Source organism: Petaurus breviceps, unplaced genomic scaffold (genome assembly GCF_028583685.1).
Source record: "Petaurus breviceps papuanus isolate PSGF00001 unplaced genomic scaffold, PetGlider_PUasm1.0 90822, whole genome shotgun sequence".
NCBI lineage: Eukaryota > Metazoa > Chordata > Mammalia > Diprotodontia > Petauridae > Petaurus > Petaurus breviceps.
In genome coordinates this window covers 1,375,361-1,395,787 of record NW_027187351.1, presented here as the reverse complement: position 1 = coordinate 1,395,787, position 20,427 = coordinate 1,375,361, and the positions used below count along the sequence as shown (strand labels likewise).

Here is a 20,427-nt window from a genome sequence, read left to right as displayed (position 1 = left end):
CTCACTGAGCTTTTATCCTAATAGGGGAAATGAAAACTTCCATCACCAAAACTACCACCACCATTACTATTACCACCACCACCACTATCACCATCACCATCAATGCATTTATATTTAAGAAAAATAAAGAGTAGATAGAAGGTAACCTTACAGTGAAGTCATTAGCACTTTGGAAGACTGCAAAAAGACTTTTGGAAGACTATGGCATGTGAGCTGAGACTCAAAATAAATCAAGAATTCCAAGAGGTGGAAGTGAGAAATGAAAACCTTCTGAACATAGGGGACAATCACTGAAAGGGGTTAGAGACTATCAATAGCAAGTCATTTTTGAGTAAAATTTTGAATATTGAGTTTGCATAGGCAATTAACCATTTATTAATAGAATTTTGGGGAAAATTCAAGGAATTCAAGGAATCCTTGTATATTTCCATGTCAATATGGTGATAAACATTTTTTGCATTTCATTCTCTTTGTATCCAGAGAGTGAGAAATTACCTGGTTCTTTCACTGTTCTACTAGTTAATCATAGCAAACAGTCCAAAGAGAATGGACTAATGGGATGATCAGCTCCATAACTGGAGTAGACAATCAGTACTTTGTCCTCAATGACTTCCCTAGTTTTTAAAACAACTGTGATTAAGACCTATTTTGCAAGAATAATTTGTTAAAAACAGGAAACCACCCCATGCTTCCTTCTTCTTTTTGTGTTACTCCAGTGAATTTTTCTCACAATTTTGTCAGCAAATAAAACTTGCTGTCTCAGTGTCTTTGTCTCTCTTCCCCAATTGAATTTGCTTTGAAAAGTTGATTTGAGAACATGTGTCATGTTGCTTGCCCATTCAGTTTTGTGAAGTTTACCTTAGCTATATGGCACAGCGGATCAAGAACTGCATCTGGAGTCAGTAAATAAAACTTGAGTTTTAATCTGTCCTCAGAAACTTGCTGTTTGACCCTGGACAAGTCACTGGACATCTCAGCCTCAGTTTCCTCTTGTAAAGTAGGGTTAATAATAGCACCTACTGTTCGCCTACAGAATTGTTGTGAGTTTCATCTAAGAGATTTGTAAAGAGTTTGTAAACCTTAAGGCACTATATAAATGCTAGCTAATATTAACAGCTACAAGAAATAATAATTGTAGCTTGATGTCCAGACTTGGGTGAAAACAAAGACTTCATGGGTTTGAAGATGAAGAATTTATCTTTAGAACTCACTCCTACAAGTTACCAGATTTATAGAGGTAGACTTGCAAATTTAATTAGAATTACCTACTTTTGGAATTTACTCCTTTGAAGCTTCTTATTATTAATACTCTTTTACTTATTCATTCAGCAAAAACCTGCCAAGCAACTATGTGGAAGATACTGCGTTTGTCATAGAGAGAGATGTTTGTCATAGAGATAGATTCGTTGTTTGTTTTTGAAAAGGACCAATGATATCCTGGGTGATGTCTTAATTTGTACATGAATTGGATTTAAGTTGCACAAAGTCATCAGCCGTCTTCCAGCATCATCCAAGTCCAGCAACAAAAGTCAGGAAGACTGGCGATGTCTGGGGGTGCAGTGGATGACCTTGGTGTCTGATGTCTGACCAATCTCTAAGCCCTGAAAAGGCCTCAGCAAGCCTTCACACCAGCAATCCTTATCTTCGCTGAATTCCCCATACACCTCACTGAGAAAAATACAAAGATTATCAGGACATTATCCTTGGCTATCTTCCCTGCATACAATATATAAAAAGGTAAGGTAATATTTCTATTAATAAACTGAAGTAGAGTTTACTCAATGCCTGAGGGAGGTTAAAAAGGTTCTATGAAAATTCAATGGAGAAACAGATCACAAATTGTGTACCATGCATAAAGAGCTTCATAAACTTTAAAGCACTATATCAATGTGATAATCATGACAATAACCATGATGAGTGATGATGGTGACAATGATGATGATGATGATGTTGAGATGATTAGAGAACAAGGGAGCTGGATTAGGAAAGAATTTTTTGGAGGAGGTGGTGGTATTTGATCTGGAACTCGAAGTATTGTTTTGATTTTAAGAGTAGAAGTTGGGAGAGGATAGTCTAGGCTTACAGGACAGCTAAGGCAAAGGCATTTGGTAGCAAAGTAGAATGAATGTTTATGAAATGGTGGGCAACCTATTTTAGCTAGAACATAAGGTAGAGAAAAGAGGTAATGGGATACAAGGAGAGGTTTGATGGAGCCAGCTTGGACTGATTCAGGAGAACTAATTATTAAATTTTCAGGGTAAGGATTTACACCTCAGAAACTGGCAAACTACAAATCAATGTTTGATTTATGGTTTGGTTGACTGAGTAGACTTAAGTAAAGCAATGCTAATAACAAAGATCAAACTTAAAAGTATGCCTTGCATTCTCCAGGAAAGGTGGTTGTTTAATATTCACCAGTGTACCCTTAGAAATAAAGCTACTCAGATCAGATAGATCTGCGATAGATGGGGAAGGTGCTAGTTTTAAGTCAGAGTAAAGCATTTCTTCTTTACAAAGTGTGTCCCAAAACTTACAATTCAGTTTTAACTTCCAGTAACTTCAGGGTAAGGCAAACAGCATGGCATTTGTCTTTCAAATCAATTTAAAACTATTCATTTAGTCACTTAAAATTGCATTAACTTTTGGAACACCCAGTATATTTGGTAAGACATGGGGAAGTATTGAAGATGGTTTAAGTTGAGAAAACAAAAACTTTAAAAATACATTCCTTTGGCATCAAATATGACATTTTAACAAACTCAATTGAAACTGCATCTGAATTATAAACAGAAGGACTTAGAAGGCAATTAAATGTTGATTGATTGATTTTATAGAAATGTTTTGCCTGTCTCCCATTATATTCTAGTACAATTTGATTTGTAGTGTTGAAGTCACTGTGCCACAGTGAATAAAAACCAAGTTTTTCTGGTAGAAAAGAAAAATGACCAGTTTCCTTTCCTCCTTGTATATTGTGGGTATATTTCCTAGCTCTTTCTCTAAAGCCTATACCAAGTCATTGGAGATCTGGATTTGAGCCCAGACAAAAGCAGATGTGATGGGAAAGATTTTTCCCCCTTAGCTTCTGATTACTTCACCATCCTGGTGAAGATCCTACAAAGATTTTGATGTTCTTAGCACTGCTTAATCCATAACCTTTGTAAAGCTGCAGGCAAAGTGTTTGGCAAATTCATTTGGGGCATAATTATTTGAAAACTTATTTGAACTTCTCCATGAATCCAAAGTAATGCTCTCCTGGACTAGTTACATGTAGTTTTTATTGGCTGTCAAATCTCATCTTGTGGGCAGCCATTCTATTGTAATTTTTAAGGACAAAAGAAAATTCCATTCTTTAATATATAAAGCATATAACAGACTACAGAACCTGAAAGAGACTTAGAGGACATCTAATCCAGTGCTCTCTCATTTAAGAAATGAGGAAACTGAGGCCTAGAGACATGAAGTACCATGCCTAAGGTCGCATAGGTAGCAAATAGAGCAAAGATTTGAACCTGGTCCTCTGAGTCCACATTCAACACAATGCTTATCACACTACATTGCCTCTCCCATTTGGGAGTACAAATTTAAACACATTCAATAAGGACAAAGACTCAGATCTTACAAATAAGGAGACAGATGCCACCTTCTGGCTCCTAGAGAAATGGAGACAACCAACAGCCTCCCATTGAAGCCTATAGTACCTTGAAGGCGACATTCTATTCCTTTAGGGTTCATTTTGTTCCCCACCCCTCTACACTCTGCGAACTCTCTCCACCCTATATCTCTAGGCCTTGTCAGTTACAGATCCGGTTACAGTGGTAAGGAAGAAACATAGAGTAGGAGGCTTTGATCTTCAAAGTTAGCTAATTTCCCCTTGCTCAAAAGGAGTTGTTAGAGCAGCTGAGTTAAAAAGTCTTCTAAGGAAATGCAAATGTCTTTCTGTGTCCCTTCAGTGTGAGTCATAAGACTAGAGACCCAGAAAATGTTTTCACTCTAAACCCAACCAGTGACATAGGTCCGTAGAGAGAGGAGAGATTCATGTTCCTCTGGTGACTAGAGGTTTTCCTTTAGTTTAAATCAAGAATAAAAAAAGAAAAGGAAAAAGGAAATGCGAGAATTCACTGGTAGTTTCCTTTTGCTTCCCTTCCAATTCTGCCAAGGCTATTATAACATGCCCAAGTCTGGGAAGGCAGAAATACCAGGTATCAGATTGGATAAAATTCCTGGTTCAAATGAAATGATTAAGAAGTTGCTTATGAATTTGTAGTTTCCATGTGAAAATTAGAGCAAAAGCTGGGGTGAATTTGCTAACAGAAAATCATATTTGACACTGTTTCTCAGTAACAAGTACAAAGGTTTGAATGAATTTGAAATCCATCTTGGAAAGTAACTCTAACACCAACATGAAAGGCTAACTGTATTATACTAGACCTGCCCTGTTCTACATGCCCTGTTATATTTGACAAACAGAATTGAATTCACCATTTTTACTGTAATGTGCCAGAACATAATTGGATTCTGCCTCAATTTCCTCCTCTGTAAAACAGGAGTAATAAAAGTGCTGACATGCCAGGGTGGTCATGAGGATACCATGAAATAAAATTTCTGAAGTACTTCACAAACTATAAAGAGCCATATGAACAATGTCGAAGTTCTAATATATGATAAAACCTATTTTTACATGGCACTTTAATGCTTGCACTCAATGTGCTTTGCATACATGATTGAGTCTGAACATCATCACAAAGGTATAAGTTAGGCTCAGATCATTTTTTGACTTGTAAAAGCAAAATGTTAAAATTGTAGCATGAGCATTTGCATCTCAGAAATGGGCAAACATTATAAACCACAGTTGATTTATGTTTTGTTGATTACCTAGACTTAAGAAAATGATAGAAAAATCTTGACAATACCCATTATTTTTTTTTCCCTAAAGAGCTGGTTGTTAAATATTTACCGACACACCAATGAGGAGCTCCCATGAGTATTATTATCCTCATTTTAGAGATGAAGCTGAGACCCAGAAAGTCGAGGTGACTTGCCCTAGGTCACAGTGGTGACACAGTTACAGCTTTGCTGGTAAGATTTGAACTCTCGTCTTCCTGGAAAGTACAACATACTCTCAATTACATAACATTACCAGTTTATGAGTTAAATGAAGTTGTATAATTTGAGAAAAGGAAAGTTGTGTTCCTAATAATAATAATGTGGTATGTTTATAGAGTATTTTTATGCTTTACAAAGAATTTATATTTACATGTATGTAGTATATATGTACCCACATACACAACATGTATACAACATACATATAATATATGTACATATACACATGTACATACAAACATGCATACATGCACGCATGAATATCTATCTATCTAATTTGTTGTTGTTCGGTCATTTTCAGGTGTGTCTGACTCTTGAGGACCCCGTCTGGGATTTTTTGGGCAAAGATTCTGGAGTAGTTTACCATTTCCTTCTCCAACTGATTTTATACACAAGGAAATTGAAGCAAACAGGGTTAAGTGACTTGCCCAGAGTCATGCAGCTAATAAATATCTGAGGCCAGTTTTGAACTCATGAAGATGAGTCTTCCTGACTCTAGGTCTCTGGTACACTAACCATGGCACTACTAGCTCCTAATACATATATGTGTATATGTGTGTATATATATACACACACACATATGAATGTGTATATAAGTGCATGTCTGTGTGTAGGTACTTATACACATAGGTACATGTATGTAGGTATGTTTTACATGCATGCATACATACCTTCATGGTTGGTTGTTGTCCTTTGTTCTCAAAGAGGACCAAAATGACATGACCATGCTAGCAAGTTTCAGTGTGTCTGACTGTGGCTTACCACACTAATATGAGCTCAGAATGCTCTACATTTGGGGTGGATACTCTAAATTTGCACACACATATGCACTATCCAGACTTCAACATGATGCTTCAGCTTCTTTCTTCCTCCACCCCTCTTCTCCCTGTACCTACAGTTCCCTTCTCTCATTAATGAAGTCTTATTGGAACCTCTATTTTAAGGATGGACTCAGACCACCCATGCTTCATTGTCCAGAGTTCATCTCAACCCTTCTTCTCCTTTCCAGCTCTTTTACAACTCTTACCCCATTAGAAGATAATCTCTTTGAGGACAGAGACTATCTTCCTTTTCACTTATATTTGTATACCCAATACTTGGCACAGCAGCTGGCCCATAGTAAATGCTTAATAAATTGTGTGACTTGACTGGAATGAAGGGAAAAAAAATTATTAAGCCCTTGATGTTTATCAAGTATAATGCTAAGCTCTAGAGATAAAATTACAAAAAAATGATAAGGTATACCATCCTTGGTCTTGAGGAGTTCATGCTCTAATTTTGGGTAGACTACTCATAAAAGAAGTTTAACTGCAGAAGAAATGAAAATGGCCAAAATTTCTAAGTGAGTAGTGATGGTATAGATGACATATCTCATAAGTACTTAGGTTACTTAAGTAATAAAAAGTGATAGTGGGGTGAGGAAAAGAAATATTGGACTGGAGAATATAGAGGCAGAGCAGATGGGGGATCTTTGGAGGGATTGGCATGGAAGGGGTCTGGTAGAAAAATATATACACAGTGCATATATATAATATTTAATATTTATACACATGCATATACACATATAAGCATATGCATATTATATATGCATACACAAAGCAATACATGTATAGACATGATACAAAATATATTATGCAATCCATACATGTACACTGTATCTGTAAAATATGAATCGTATAGTGTTCTTTCAGCAACACTGGATTTTGATGACCATAACAATTAGTTAGTTGCCTTGTGATCTTGGGTCATTTATTCTCTCTAGGTCTCAGTTTTCCCATATAAAATGAGCATAGCAGTACTTACTTTACCTGTGTCAAATGACAATTGTGAGACTTATGTGAAGTAATATGTGTAAAATGCTTTCTAAAGCTTAAATCACTATATAGATGTAAGCTAATATTATTATTATATTTATGTTCATAATTATCCTTTTTTTTTTTACTAGAACATTTCTGAGATGATCACAATCTCTTCTATTTTGGCATTCTCTCAGAAGCCCTGCAGATTTCTCTCCAGCATCCCACTGTTGGACAGAGTATGGTTCTGCTTGTTTAATAGTGTTTCAGTTCATGAATACTGTATTTTGAGGGTTATTTCTGCTGTCTAAAGAATCCCCATGGAAACCAATTTGAAGGGCTAAGGTCAGAAAAGTTTGGAGACCCAGTTGAATACAGATCATCATGAAATTAACTCTTCCTCTAGGAATGAATTTTAATTATATGCACTTTTAATATATTGCTCATACCTAGTCTCAAGCATTTAATCCAGGGTCTCACCCCAAAGCCGTTCAAGCTTCTAGCACTGAATCTGGAGTCAGAAAAAAAATGTGTTTTTAAATCCAGGTTATGCTAGCATGTCACTTTGGACAAGTCATTTCCCCTCTTAGGGCTTCAATTTCCTTATCTGTAAAATAGGGGCTTTGCCTAGATGATCTCTAAAGCCCTTTCCAACTCTAAATCTTAAGATCCTATGAGCCTTCTCTCCTCCAACAACACACCAGCTTTTAAACCTATAGTTCCTGGCCATCCCAAAATAGTAATCCCCCTAGGTAACAATTGATAGAGATGCCCCAACTCCAGTACTTTATTTGAAACACTTAAAGAATCTGCAGCTTTGTATTTTTATGTTCTTCTGCTCACAGAATTTTGTTACTTTGGTAGTCTCTGCTGACATAATCTATATTTTCCTGTATCCCTTATTTATTCCATTATGTCATTCTTCTTTCCTCATACTTCCCAGATTGTGCCTAGTTCATCCCTTCTGTCATCCTTTGGTTCCCTGAGAAATAGAACTTCCCTACATTTAGCCTTGATCTGTCACTACAAAGTCACCCTATGTTGCAGACAATTTTAGATGTTTTAACTTTACCTCTAAACTCACTGTTTCCATCATCCCACTTTTGTCTTCCTTTTCAGGTATCAATGATCTTGGGTGGAATGGGATTTATAACTAAGAATGTGGTAGTGGAAAGATTTGCCTTACTCAAAAAGGAACAGAAGTAATTTTTTAAAGGGGTGATAGAGCATTGCATATAAAGAAAAAATGAACGTGTAAAGAAATCCACAAATCCACAAAAGGACAAACCAGGTTGGAGATCATTTGAATCAGGATCACTAGAGGGAGAAATTGATAGTATTGGTGTGATTAAATCATCTGGTCAAAATGGAGAAAATGTATGATGAATTCTAGAAACCCAGGAAAGAGGAATAGCTGGTACAGTAGAATGAGGAAATGCTGATGGGGAACTTGAAGCATTCAGATATTTGTGAGAGCCCCCTTTCTGATAAAAATAGAGCAGCTGTTAAATACTTGATTTGGCTTAATGGTAATTGCTTTCTTGTAAAGGTGGAGGAAGAAATCAGGTAAATGACTTGATCCTGCCTAATAAAGAAAAATTTTAATTTCCAAAGTAGACATCAATGAACTCTTGAATAAAAGAGACCATCTAAAATTTAAGTCTCACAGGTACCCCAGATTTGGAAATAGCAGATATCAGAGTTCAGACAGGCATAGGTATCGTGCCCAATGGCCAAAAATTCCCCTGGGGAAGTCAGCCCAGGAGATGAAATATTTACAGTCACGAAATTCAGAAAACACGAATAGAAACTATACTAAATAGGGTAAAATGGGGCCCTATCTAAAGTATGCACAGAGAACTTGCCAATTTGGGTTTTTTTTTTCAAAAAGATATTTATAAAATGGGAAAACAAGGGCAGGTATTAGGGAACGAATAAAATGAGCAAGGTGTTGATATAAGAAAAAGGTCATTAGCATTAAAGAACAGAATGAGTTTAGGTACATGGTGAATCAAAAGGGTAACAAAAATTTTGGCAGAATATCAAATAATGTATAGAAACTGATGCTTTCATCATAGAAAGATGATTACCTACAATGGAGAGAAGATAGATGTCCCCCTCTCTTATTTTATTATTTTTTCTATACCCAGAATAATGATTTCTGTACTTGAAAGTATAGGATAAAAATATTAAAAGGGAGTTTAAACTCAAGATAAGGGAAGAGATAGTGAGATAAATGAAAACACTTAGAGCAAGGGGAGGCCAGGTAGCACAGCAAGTAAGAGCACTGGCTCCAGTGTTGGGACGACCTGGAGATCAAATCCCGGGCTCGGACACTCAGCACCACACCCAGAAATAGCTGGCCGTGTAACCTTGAGCAAGTTACTTAACCCCGATTGCTTAAAAAAAAAAAAAAAAAGAAAGAAAACACTTAGAGCAGCTGCCTTCAATAAGTTAAAAATTCCAAGCTTGAGAAAATGACGTATGAGAATACTGAAAGATTATTTTTTTTTATTTTTGCATTTGACCACTGAGCCAGTGTTGGTGATCTTTGAAATAGTGTGAATATTAGGAGAGGGTACCAAAGGACTGGGGATAGGTACATGTACAAATTTTAAAACAGGGGAATGAAACCAATTTTCCCAGCTATTAGCTGGTGAACTCCTAGAAAAATTCTAGAGCATATTAATGGGGTGGTTTGTGAGAACTAAGAGATGCTCTGATAACTATAAGCCCACATGGATATATTATGAACAAATCATGGAAGGCTAAGCTCATTTCTCCTTTTTTTGCCTAGATATACTCTTTCATTGGGAGAATGCTGTAAAAATAAGGCAAATCCACTACTTAGAATTCAGTAAGATCTAAGTTGAGTACAGACTCTTCTAAGGAAGAAAGGGCTGGGGGGTGAATGCTAACTATTGATGACAAATTCCTCTTTCCCAGTTCCCCTTCTGGTTACAGAAGGTACCCCTTTCAGGAAAGGACCTGTGGAATAGGATTTTAAAAGTCTAGAAGACCCTGACTAGTCAGGTGACCCACCTTGTCCAATTGAATTATGTTCAAAACAAGTTTTTTGTCATTTTTTAAAATCCCTATTTTTTTCTTATAAAAAACAGCTTTAAATTACTCCTTGTCTCTGACCCCTGATGAGTCAGGTGACCTGGATTGATATATAAATACTAGTTTTGCAAATTAAATCATGGATGACTCTATAAGGTTGTCCTCAGTTTCCTTTTTATTTCAGATACATTTCATATTTTTCAGTTATTTCAGATTTTAACAGCTTATTTTCCTTATCTGTAAAATATTGACCATGGATAGAATGGGAACCTTAGAAGTCATCTAGCTCAACCCTTGTTCCTATCTTCACACATCAAGCACTCTTCCCAGTCTACTAATCCAGACTGGTTTAGACAGGCTCAGACAGGTTTACTTGACTGAATCTAAGTCAATTCTATTGATCCATTTTTCTTTACTTCATGGTTCCCATAAAACTTATGTAGTATTGGGGGGGGCAATGAAATATGTATGGAATATACCTATAGTCTATCTAAAATTATCATGTATTTGCTTTGTGCTGTAGAAGTATCAGTGGATGTACCTCTGGGCTTGGAGTCAGGAATATCTGAGTTCAAATCCAGCCTCAGACATTTCCTATATGTTTGACCTTGGGCAAGTCATTTAACCTCTGATTTCCTAACAAAAAGATTCACTGGAGAAGGAATGGAAAACCACTCCAATATCTTTGCCAGGAAAACCTCATGGACAGCTATGATCTACAGAATAATGAAGAGTCTGACACAACTGAACAAAAACAAGCTTTGAGCCTTATAGTTGACTTCTGGTTTCTTGTCTCTCTGGGTATATTGTAAACTCTTTGAAAACAGAGGTTATCCCTCTAATTCTTTTATATCTCCCAAGGAGCTAATACAGATCTTTGCAAGTGTTAAAATAAGTTTATTTAATAAATGGACTAACTGGTATTCATTCATTTAACATATGATTATCATGATTTCCAAATATGAGATTTTATTAAGACTTCCTAATATATTCCCAGCACCTAGACCTAGCACAATGCCTGGTAGGTACGGGGAACTTGATAAATATTTGCTTAACTGATTGACAGCAGCCCTCGTATCCTCTCACTTGCTGTCTCACTAGTAAGATTAATATTAAGTGAATAAATGGACTGTTATGAATTCTGTGATCTTGGTTTCCTTGGAAGCCTTCTGTTTATAACCAACACAGAAGTTTTGCTCTGCCAAAAAGAAAAAAGAGTTCAGTCTGAAACAATTTGTATCTGCATTCCAAAGAAGGTTACATACAAATGTTCTTTAGTTGAATAAAATGGCTTGCACACAAAACTCAGTTTTATTCTACAGGATAGAGACAGAGGATTACTAATAGAGTGTGGGCTGAACTAAACAAGTCTTTGTCATAAAACTGATTGACTTTTCTATGAAATTTGTCCTTCCTTCATTCTATCTGTTTGAGAAATATTTGGTGATAATCTACCATTTCATGTAAAGTATGAAATATGAAAAGGATATTGTTATATCTTTGGGATAACTGAATAAAGTTTATTTTTTTTAAAACATATTAGTCCAGTGGAAAGAGGATTTTGATCCAAAAAATCCAAAAAGGATTTTGAATCAAAGAAACTTGGTTGGAATCGAACAAAGTCTGGAATTCTAATCTGCTACTGATAAGAGATATGATTCTGAGTAGGTAATTTCTGCCTATACTTTAGTTTCCTCCACTGTAAAATAAAGCACCATCTAGATTATTTCAGAGGTCCCATCCTAATAATAAGTATTAAAGATCAAACTTTACTTGGACATACATGAACTGTTAGTAAATATTCTTTGACAGTCACTGAACTAAATAAATGGAAGAGGAACTTAGTATAAAAGTGATTTTCATATTCATTTGTTTTAGACTTGTGAGAATGGCACTTATGGCGCCTTATGAATTCTTGTGAATTCCCTTTTTTAGTACCTTAGTAAGAGGGTGTGAAAGAGACCATGATGAAATTAATGCTAAAACATTTCCATAGGCAAAAAAACTGGTGGGACATCAGGCCTGGAGGAGAAACAAGCAGCACAACATAAAACTCGAACTTTGTTTGCTGTTGAATGTGTTTTTGGTTTTCTATGTATGGCTACAAGAAGGAGAATTGAGAATCAGTGCAAATTTGGAGTCACTGAGGTAATTCCTTTGAGCCCCTCTGTTTGGTCTTTTGACAGGGGAAAATTGCTAGTGCTGTTGCATAGTATGGCAGGGGAGAAATGGATGTAATAGAACAATCTCATGATTCTTCATCTTTCTCAAGGTCCTATAAATGTTTCTATGAATTCCTATCCATGGGCATTATCTTTCATCTCTCAATTAACCTTATTTCTCTTTTATGAATTGCTTTGATGATCTTGACCTGCTCATATGTCCGCATTCTTGGTTTAGACTCCAGGACAGGTGTGCTTTTCTTGTTCACTTTGAAGGAAAGAAGGAATCTCTAAGCAATGAGAAACAAATGGAAAAGACAAAAAATATTGTTCATTTGAGTGGAGGAATTTAAGCTTCAAGAATACATTAATATATTAGAGGCAGTATGATACTTTGGAAAGATCACTGGTTTGGAATCAGAATACCTGGGTTAACCTTCCACTTCTGACAGTTACCCCTGTGATTTTGGATGAGTTTTCTTACCTCTAAAATGAGAATGTTGAACTGGATAACTTCTGATTTTTTTTACCTCTATCATCATGTTTTAATGGAAATATGATTTTTAAAAAGGGAGCAAAATGGCTATCCAAGGGCAGCATGTTATAAAGAATAGAGAGTCAGTCTCAAACTCAGGAAGAACTAGATTCATGTCTGGCCTCAGAAAAAAAGACTGGTTATATGATCATAAATAGTTCCCTTGACCTCTTGTTCCTCCACAACTCTTTACAACTGTAAATTGTCATTGCTTATCTGCATATGGAGAGAAAAATTTACTCCTAAGAGTTCTCTATACTGATTAAATCACATCTAGACTAAAACAATACCAATCACTAACTTACAAACTTCATCCTCAGAACTCATCTCCAATTGTGTTCTTCCTATATCTCACCTTGCAAGACTTGTAGGGTAGAAAGACAGATAGAAAAATACAAAGAGTATTGGATTTGGTGTTAGTTCTGAATTACAATTCTTTCTTGCTTATGGTTATTCGAAGGAAACATCATGTCATTGAGCCTTAATTTACTAGCCTATAAAATAGGAAGGATAATAACTTTTACTATCTACCTTATAGAGTTATTGTAGGGAATGCTTTGGATAGCATAGGTAAAATGCTTAGTAATGTACTATATAAATATAAATGAGTAATAAGGCATATTAATTAACTTTAAGTATAATATAATTTACAGAAATCATTGTCATACATAACTTATCATCAACTAGTTACTGCAAATTATATGTGGTATTTCTTTGTTTTCTCATAGCATAAAAAGATGAGATGCACAAAGGAAAAATTACTTCTCATCATCGAAGTAGAAGATCTAGCACTAGAAAACAGGTCTTTACAATTTAAGTTCAAAATTTCTTTCAACACATCTACTATCTCGTAGAGTTGTTGTGAGGACATAAATGCATAAAACACTCTGAAACTCTACAGCTTAGTAATATGCATCATCATAATTATATAATCCCATAGTTCCATGTAGGATTAATTTATGTATAAAATGACTTATTTAACAATTAGGAAGAATACATTTAGAACATTTACTAAGAGAATATAGGAGATGAGGAAAACTTAGAGATTATTTGATTCAAACTTTTCATTTTATAGAGAAGGCAATTAAAGTCAATATAACCTATAATTTAAGAAAAATCAGCTACATTATCAGTTGTAAAATCAGGACCAAAAGCTAAATAGATATAGATATTTTTTCCTTGGTCTCGTCCTCTTATCTGTGTAGCCTTGGTTGGTTGGTTCTTGTCCTTTTATCTCAAAAAGAACCAAAATGACATCACTATGGTGGGGTCAAGGTACAGTGTGTCCATCTATGGCTAATCAGACCTACACCCTCAAAGCGCCAAAGGTTCTACCACAAATCTGGCAGAAATAGCCCATATGAACATGTGGAATGGATGTATTTCTAAATTTGCACATCTCACATTTCTTTCAAGCTATTGTAATTCTGCTTTGCTCATAGAACACAGTCCTGTGCCAGTATCTCTCACAATATATTCCAAAGTTCTTCAGAGGTACCTTGAGACTGCTTGCCTTCTGTGAGTAGTCCATAAATAGTCTTTTAGGCAAGCATTCTTTGTCATTTGAACAATGTGGCCAGCCCATCAGAGTGGCCCTCTCTGCAGTAGAGTTTGAATGCTTTGTAGTTCAGCTCAAAAGAAGACTTTAAGTCTTTGGTATCTTATCTTGCCAGGTGATTTTCAGAATCTTTTAAAGACAGTTCCAATGGAAATGATACCATTTACTGGCATGGCACTGGTATGCTGTTCAGTTTTCCAGGCATACAACAATGAGGTCAGCATAACTGCTCTGTAGACCTTCAGTTTGTTTGGCAATCTAATACCTCTTCTCTCCCACACTCTCATTTGAAGCCTCCCAAACACTGAGCTAGCTCTGGCAATGCATCGACCTCATCATCTATGTGTAAATTCCTGGAAAGTATACCATGAAGGTTAAGTGATCTTATCCACAGCATTCAAAATTTCTCCCTTTGCTGTAATAAATGATTCCAAATATGGACGGTGTGCCACTGGCTGATGGAGCACCTGTGTTTTCTTGGTGTTAATTTTTAGGGCAAAATTAGTACTAGTAGCAGAGAATAGATCCATACTTTGCTGCATCTCAGCCTCAGAGGCTGTGTTGAGTGAACAATCATCTATGAACAAAATATCATGAACTAACTCTCCTTGCACTTTAAGCTTGGCTTTTATTCTTTTCTAGTTAAATACTTTAGTACAGTAGATGATCTTGATGACATTTTCAAACTTGTTGAAGGCGTCTGACATAGCCCTGCTTCACTCCATTGATGACGGAGAAAGCACACGAGCATTGTCTATTATCTAGAACCCATGCAAGCATGCCACCATGAAACTGAAATACAATACTGACAAACTTCTCTGGGCAACCAAGTTTTGCCATAATTCTTTACAAGCCCTTTTGTATGACCATATCAAAACCTTTGCTAGATTGAAAAATGCTCCTGGCATTTCTCCTTAAGTTGTTTGGCAGTAAACACCATGTCAATTGTTCCTTGACCCTTTCTGAAGCAACACTAACTCTATAATACATGACCATCTCCCAGGGGAAGGATCAGCCTATTAAAGAGGACACCGGCAAGAATCTTTCTGGCAATTATTGAGAGAAGGTACCACTATGATTATCACTGGCCAACCTATTTCCCTTTCCTTTCCATGACTTTGTCCTCTCTGCCATGTTTTAGTCTTAGACATCTAATGAATCATTTACTGGTCATTTCTGTTTGTATTTCTCATGATCAATTACAACCCAATGTCCAATTAAGCACCTGTAGCATTCACAGAGGCAACGCACCAGTAAAACTGTCTCATCAGATGGACTGAACCAAGTTGAGGGGAGCTAACAGATGTCAAACCAATCATTGAGTCTACCTCAAGCATGTGAAGACTTCCCCCAGTGTAATGGGCAGTTAAGAACAATTTGTTCCAATGGCCATGAAGGTGGCTAAAGCAGGCTCCATGGAGTACTTAGAGCTTGGTCAGACATAGAAGATGCCAAGGTCATCCACTGAGTCCTGTGTCATCTCTCTGGAAGAGAGTTAGGCTGGTGAATTTGTGCACCTCTGTCTCACTTAAATCTAGTTCATGTTCAAGTCAAAATATCACCCTATTGTCTTTGGTTCTCTTCAAAAAAAAAAGAAAGAATAATTCAATTCAAGTAAAAATTAATAAAGCCAAAGATGTTTCAGTTCCTGATTTCTGTTGATAGTTCTATAATTTTCTATTTTATTCTCTAGTTTTGCAAGAGTCAACCAGTTATGAAATTGTAAAGATCTTTCCTAATATATCTGTATCGTTTTTTTTTTTCAAATCAAATGCTTTATTAACTTCTGGTTTACATCATTCATTTTCACCAGATTTTGAGTTGAAAATTTTCTCCCCATTTTTCCCCTATCAACTGCCCCAAAATAGCGATCCCACTGGATATCCCCTCCTCCAATCTGCTGTCTCCCATATTTTCTCCCATACCCCTTTGATTTTCCAGTAGGGCATGGTGTATCTCTATGCCCCAGTGCCTGTATATCTTATTTTCCAGTTACATGGAAACTAATATTAATAATAGTATATATATATATATATATATATATATATATTTACACATGATATTTTAACTTTTAATTCCAGATACATTCCCTTCCTCCCTTGTCACCCACCCATACTGGGAAGATAAGCAATTCAGTATAGTTGTACATGTGTAGCTATGCAAAACATTTCCATAGTGGATATATTGTAAAAGACTGACTACATTTCCCTCCCTCCTATCCCACCTCCCACTTTTTCTATTCTCTACTTTTATCCTGTCCCTTTTCAAAAGTGGGTGCTTCCAACTACCCTCCCCCCCAGCCTGCCCTCCCTTCCATCATCCCCCCTCTCATTACCTCCCCTTCCACTCTCCTGTAGAGATTCCATATTTAGTGTGTATGTCATTCCCTCCCTAAGCCAAATTTAGTGAGAATAAGGTTGACCCATTCCCTTTTGCCTTCCTGTTCTTCCCCTCCTTTGTAACCATTTTCCCTTGCCTCTTCTATATGAGAGAGTTTACCCCATTCTTTCTCTCCCCATCTCCTCTCATTATATTCCTCTCTCACCTCTTAATTTCACTTTTTAAGTATCATTCCTTCCTATTAAATTGGTCCTGTGCCCTCTATCTATATATACCTGTAATATATGCATACATTCACATATGTATTTATATGTCAATATATTCATATACCCTCCTATGTATATATATATATTTCTATTCCCTTCAAAAATTTTCATACTGAGAAAAATTTCATCAGTTACAATTATTATTTTTTCATGTAGGAGTATAAATAGTTCAACTTTGAAAAGTTCCTTATGATTTCTTTTCCTTGTTTACCTTCTCATGCTGAAGGTATTAGTTTGGTGCCCTCTGAAACCTCCACACACTCTGGCAAGCTGGCCACACACCGCAGGACCTCCACCCTAGACTGCATTCCAGATCCAAGCAGGTTAAAGCAAGAGTGATTACCCATCAGATTGATCTCTTGGTCCCCCTACAATATGCAGCCCAGGAGCTAAAGCACCCATATGGCTGTGGATGCAGGGCCATGCGACTCAGCAGCTTCTTGCCCCAGTGCCAAAGGCTGACCACACTCCCAAGTACTGGATCCCAAAGTCCACACCTCTCACTGTGTCTTTAGCATTTATGTGTTGATAATCCTGGAAACCACCATGGCTGCTGGTGATCTGAAGTCCCTCTAGGCAATGGCTGTTCAGGCTAGCCCTGAGCCTAAAACCTCTGACCTGCACAGGGCTGGGCTCAGCTCCCAAAGTGCAATGCTGGCCACTCCTGCTGACCTTCCGGGCTTTCCTCAGTGGGAGGTTAGCTTCTCTGTGTCACTTTGTGGTTTCTGTAGCTCCAAAGTTTCTTCAGAGTCACCTTTTACATGAATTGGAGGAGGTGAGAGCCGGAGCCCCATGGAAGTCCTGTTTCTACTTGCAGCCGATCCCTGTTTTCTTTATCATTCTCACCACCACCTTCCTAGGTTTAGCCTCTTTTCACATCATGCCTCTTTTTCTTCAGAATCCTAATTCTTCCCTTTCAAGTTTCTCTTTATTGAAATTCATTATGTATATTACTCCCAGAGTAATTTACTAAAGATGTAGTTAACAGGACTCTTCACCTTGGTGCTTATACTGAACATATCCACTGCCTAAAATTATATTTCTTTTTAATAGTGCATAAGATTTCATTACTTTATTTTTAATAGAAGTTCCATTATATAGTTGGCTAGCTCACACTGAGTTTACCGTCAACTGGAATTTCTAAGTCTTTTTCATCTATATATTTATAACATATATACAAAGATATATTTTTATAACATTCATTCTATATTCTTACTCTTTGTGGACACCATATAAAATGAGGTAGGCAGAAACATTCAGTTTGGAAGAAAATCAGCTTATTTTTCCTTATGTGGCGAGAACTTGACCATAAGTGATATTATATGTTTTACCAACAAAACTATGTCATAAAATATGTGTTTGTTTTGTTTTGTTTAGGATATTCACATTACTTTCTGTTTGACTCTTAGGGAATGAACTTTCTTTTGACACAACTCTCCAAAAACTGCATTTTGAGTAATTCAGGATGAAATATACAGATGGCTGAAAAACATCAACCAATAACAACCAGAAGACTTATTTTTTATATAATGTATAATTTCACTTACCCTGAATTAGGCATTCTCACAAACACAATGAATCAGCATTGACACTCTTCCCTCTCTCATCTTCACTGGCAACCCACCCCATCATTCCATTATCAGTGACTGTACTCCTTTGCACTTGTTAAATTTTTATATAGTTTTTGATATAGATGCTTTTAAAATATAAACATATTTTATAATATGACCATATAAATATAGATGTTTTATATATAATAAATAAATATATATATTTATAAATAAATAAATAAAATTATATATAATAAATAAATAAACATATGAAAATATAAACATATAAAAGAATAGACATAGAAAGAGAAAACTGACATATTATGAGGGTTCCACTAAAGATAATCTAGTGCAATCATGGGGAAATATTTGTGTGTCTCTATGTGTATACACACACACATGTGTATACTCACATTGTGAACCTCCCTAAGTACCAGGGGCCTCCTCACCTGTATGGAATAGAAATATTGTATAGAAAAACTTTTCTTTCTTCCTTTTACCTAGATATCTAATTCTCCCCCACCCCTTCTTCCCCCTTTCAGTTAGGTAGTCAAATGAAATATGTATTCGTCTCCTTCCCTTCAATCTGTTTTGTTGGTTAGTTTTTCCTTTCATTTTTTTCTACCTTTTTTACAAAGATGATTTGTTTCCCACTTTTTCTTTATTATTTCTCTTCTTTTCTATTAATCTATACTTTTATTCTTTGATTCCTGGCTATTATACATTGAACTTTGTTAGTCTCTTTATTACTCATATAATTAATGTTCCTAAGGTAGCTATATTGAGTTCTCTTCCAAACAATTTCTACATTATTACTTTGAAGGTATTTTCTCTTTGCCTTCTTTTTTTTTTTTTACTCTTAGAAATAGCATTCCCTATAGGTGATATAAAGTATTGGAATATCAAGTGATGTACTGATAAATGTTTAAAAACTAGTTCTCCAAGAAAAAATATAAGCACAAAAATGTTTAATTTTCCTTATTAACATTTTCCCATCATATTCTTAAACCTAGAACAATAAATCAATCCCTATTTTATATTTGTTTATTTCTAAGGGATACATGCCCAGATTGAAAAATCAATAATTGACTCATGCAAAATGGGCTAATTGAAGCATGCCCCTGGAAATATTGACCGATTGTTGGAATTTTCCTATATACCTGCCTATACAGTAATTATTGCCCATTGATATCCCAATGTGATCCTTCACCCCTCCTTCCATTTTCTTTGCAATCATTTCTCTTGGCCCATGCTATTCCATTCTTCTTGCTTTCATTTCCTTATAGGAACTCCACTTCCTTTTCCTGAGGCAGGATGAGTGATTTCTTTAAGTTTCAAATCCCTGTGGTTTATTTTCCATTAAGGAATATAATTTTCCCCAAAAAAGGCATTTCTCAGTGGATACTTTCTTGCCACTGAAATGAGATTTCCCTTTCCTTTCTACATGTTTGAATCTCTTCTTTTTCTCCTTAACTATTTTTAATGTCTTCTTTATTCCTAAGAGACTACAGGAATTTGTTTCCCTTATGTAGTAACCTTTGATTTGATTAGAATATATTTTTTTCCTTCCCTCTTCCTTTTTATATGCTCTCCCATTCTGGAATTTAGTCCCACATAAAACTAATTTACACTTAGAAATGGTGGTGTAAAATTAATTCCATGATATTTCAGAGTTCTTCTTCTCTTAGCACTTCTATTTGATTTCTTTTTTTTTCATCTTGTATATATTTAAAAAGAAATATTTTAATGGTCTCTATGTTGTTATTTTGTTATTGTTGTTGTTGTGGTGGTTAATAACATAAGTATCTTTGTTTATTTTGGGATTTCGGTGGCTAGGAGTTATGTCATCATATTGGTTTCTTTGATTTTTTTTATCATTTATTTAGTCCAGGGTGTTTTTGAAGCAAATAATTTACTCAGGTCTGGTTTTCTTGGTAGGAATGCCCCAAGTGACTGTTTTTTCCTTAATAGTTAAAGTCAGATTTGCAGGGTATGAAATCTTCAGTCGTATTTTGATCTCTTTGGTTCTTTGGAAGATATTATTCCATTACCTTCTG

At 35.8% G+C, this 20,427-nt stretch overlaps 1 long non-coding RNA gene across 1 annotated transcript; it reads left to right on the top strand.

The window, feature by feature from the left end:
- The first annotated feature begins 1,624 nt into the window (after window positions 1–1,624).
- Window positions 1,625–5,925, top strand: LOC138148126 (uncharacterized). Its single transcript, XR_011164976.1, has 3 exons — window positions 1,625–1,737; window positions 4,934–5,076; window positions 5,402–5,925. It is a non-coding gene; the product is annotated as an uncharacterized lncRNA (long non-coding RNA).
- The last annotated feature ends 14,502 nt before the right edge of the window (window positions 5,926–20,427 follow it).